General features: G+C 30.5%; 1 non-coding gene across 1 annotated transcript; it reads left to right on the top strand.

Moving 5' to 3' along the window:
• The first annotated feature begins 1,073 nt into the window (after nucleotides 1–1,073).
• On the top strand, nucleotides 1,074–1,181 carry LOC116813959 (U6 spliceosomal RNA). Its single transcript, XR_004371079.1, has one exon. It is a non-coding gene; the product is annotated as a U6 spliceosomal RNA (small nuclear RNA).
• Nucleotides 1,182–3,672: the final 2,491 nt, after the last annotated feature.

Here is a 3,672-nt window from a genome sequence, read left to right as displayed (position 1 = left end):
CACGCTCATATATGCCTAAACTACCCTTGAAACATAAAAAACTGGTAGCGGTGACTGACTCTAGGAAAGGCAATTGGGTGTCTAAAGCAAAAAGAATGTGAGAGAATTACTTTTCATTCACCAGTTACTTTTGAATTTTATTCCAAAGGCATGTATTATCCAGACAAATGATGAAAATAAGACGGAAATAAAATGCACCACCCCCCAGAGTGTTTAGTCTTCTTAAATGTCTGTTTGAGGTGTTCAGAAGCTCATCAGCTCCACAAAGATTCTTCAGAAACAGAATGATGCTAGGTTATGCCGAGTCCAGCGTGCCTGAGCCTCAACATCCCCGGAAGCCAGAACAGGCACCTAGGCCTTATTTATTTGTCAGCAGAAAATGAGTTCAGAAGAGGAGGCCTAAACATACCTAAATGTAATAAGGAACAACAACTACAAAAGGTAAAGAAAGAAAAAAAAATTCCTTAACAAAATTAATTGGAAGGAATGAAGAGGATGGTGGTAGAAGAAATTATGTGTGCACTGAAACCATTTAAAATGCTGGAATAATTTACACACATATAAATTTCGAAATATGTATGAATTTTTAAGGCAGTGGAATATATTTAATTTTCACAGGAAACACAAAGCTCTGCTAATGGGTTTCATTTTTTGAAGTGCTTATGTTTTTGTTTAGGAATTAATGCAAAATTTACCACGTTTTTATTTCGCTTATGCTAAAGGATAGAGGATCTTTTTTAACTAAAGAAAACCAGCAAAAATGTGACAACTTGTAATTAAGCTTAATCTTACATATCAGCAAAAAGTCGTGACTCACGGTTCATCTATTTATCTTGATACCTTGGGGCTTATCTATTTATCTTGCTAGTCATCTTGCTGCATGATGATGTTCATCTATGACTTGAGTTTCATCTATTTATCTTGCAGCAACATTGTAACATTGAAGTTGCAACATCAATATTAATATTGCCCAAGTGTGCTCTTGAAATGGCCCCTAAACAAATAGCAAGTCTGTGTCTATAACTTCATCCTCTATAATGTTTCAAATTTTATACTATATGAGTAGATATTAAATGCTCATGTCCACAGAATATATTTCTAAAATTAGAATGACACAGAGAAGATTAACATGGTGTTTACACAAGGATGCTGTGAAAATTTGTGAAGTCTTCAGTATTTTTATATAAAAACTAGGAAAATTTGTTGCTAGCAAACCGGTTCTACAAGGACTGCTAAAGAGGTTCCTTTAGATGTAAATAAAAGGACACTATACAATAAACTGAATACATATAAAGAAATGAAGAGCACTGATGAAGGTAACTATATCGGTAAAAGTTAAAAACAGTATAAATGTACTTTTTGTTTGTGATACTTTTTTTCTCCTCTCTGATTTAAAAGACAAGTCTATAAAATGTAATACTTTTTTCTCCTCTCTGATTTAAAAGACAAATTTATAAAGCAGTAATTATAAATCTGTGTTTTTGAGTATATGATGTACATAGATGTAGTTTTTAGGACAATACAAGCACGAAGGCAGCTGATAGAATAAAACTTCTTAGAAGCAAGTTTTTTTAATATCATTGATATTAGGTTAGAATTAAAAATAATTAGTGTGAGTTAAGATGTTAATTGTAATCCTTATCTCAGAAATATAGTTAACAGATAAGAGTTTAGAAGTGGACGTTAGAACGTAACTATTTTACAACAAAGAATGCAGTGATAGAGGAAGAGGAATAAAAAAAGATACAAGACATAGAAAATAGCAAAATGTCAGACATAAGTTCTAAATGATTAGTAATACATTTATTGTAATAGAATTAAACATTTCAATCTAAAGGCAGAAATTTTAAAATGGATTTAAGAATATACAAACATGCTTTCTACAGTGATACACTTTAGATTCTAGGACACATGTGGAATATAAAAGGGTGGAAATAGATATGCCAATAGAATAGTAAAAAAGAAAAAAACTGGAAGTGGCTAAGCAAATATCAGACAAAATATACTTTAAGATGAAAATTTTTATCAGAGGCAAATTTTAATAATGGTGAAATGATTGACCCAATAAGAATATATAAGAATTATAAACATATATGACTCTAACAACAGAACCTCAAAATACATGAAGAAAAAATGGACATGATTGAAAGGAAAAATTAACAGGTCTTCAATAGTAGCTGAATATTTCAGTACTTCACTTTCAATAACAGAACAACTAGACACAAAATGCAAAAGAAAAAGACTTAACACTATAAACCAACTAGACCTAACAGACATCTACAGAACACTAACCAACAGCAGTAGAAAAAACATTCTTTTCAAGTTTACAGGAAATATTATCCAGGATAGAACATATGCCAGGTCATATGATGAACTTTAATAAATGTAAAAGGATGTAAACAATATAAAGTATGCTCCTTGGCAACAATGAAATTCAATTAGAATTTATTAACAGAAAAAATTATGAAACTCACAAAAATGTGGACACAGTTCACTCCTAAATAAATAATAGGTCAAATCAGAAAATTAAAGTGGAATTAGTAATACTTTGAGATAAATTAAAATAAAAACAAATCAAAACTCATGGGATACAATGAAAGCAATATTTATAGCTATAAATATCTTTATTAAAAGGAATATCTCAAATCAATAACATAATGTTCTGCCCTAAGAAACTAAAAAATAAAAACCCAAAGCAATCAGAAAAAAATTAATAACAATGACCAGAATGAAAACAAATGAAACAGAAAATAAAAAAGCAATAGAAAAATAAATGGAAGCCAAAGTTGGTCCTTTGAAAAAGTCAGCAAAATTAACAATAACAGTGTATTGGAGGCTCAAGCCAGGAATATTAGACAAAAAAAAAAAAAAAGAGGCCTTTAGATTGAAAATCCAGAAATAAAACTATTCACAGATAATATGATCTTGCATGTAGAAAATTCTAAACAATCCACAATCTATTAAAGTTTATGAACCTATTTGGCAAGATTGCAAAATGTAATATATATATGAGCCAATCATACTTCTATTCACTTGCAATGAACAATGTAAAAAGTAGGAGAAAAAATATATTTACCATAGCCTCAGAAAGAATAAAATAATTAGAAATAAATTTAACAAACGAAGTGCAAGATTTGTTTACTGGAAACTAAATAACATCATTGGGAGAAATTGAAGACCTGAATTAGTGGATAAACAGCCTGCCCTTGTTCGTGAATTGCAAGACAATACTGTTTGGCTAGTAATACTTGCAAATTGATTACAGATTCAACACAATTCCTAGGATAATACCAGCTGCCTTTGTTGCATGTATTGACAAGTTGATCTGAACATTTGTATGGAAATGCAAGGAATCTGGAATAGTTAAAATACGTAATCTTGAAAAAGAAGTCCAAATCTAGAGAAGTTACACTTCCCAATTTCAAAACTTACTACAAAGCAGCAGTAATCAAAATAGTGTAATACTGGTATAACAGTAGACATACATGTCAGTGGAATACAATTCAGAGTCCATAAATAAACCAATACATCTATGATCAATTCAATTATCAACAAGGTTGCCAATACAATTTAATGCAGGAAAGAATCATCTTTTCAACAAATGGTTCTTCAGTGACTGATAGCCACATGCAAAAGAATTTGATTCCTACCTCACATGTTCTACAAAAATTA

The sequence above is a fragment of the Hylobates moloch genome, unplaced genomic scaffold (assembly GCF_009828535.3).
Source record: "Hylobates moloch isolate HMO894 unplaced genomic scaffold, HMol_V3 SCAFFOLD_9, whole genome shotgun sequence".
Lineage (NCBI taxonomy): Eukaryota > Metazoa > Chordata > Mammalia > Primates > Hylobatidae > Hylobates > Hylobates moloch.
This window is presented reverse-complemented; position numbering and strand designations above follow the sequence as displayed.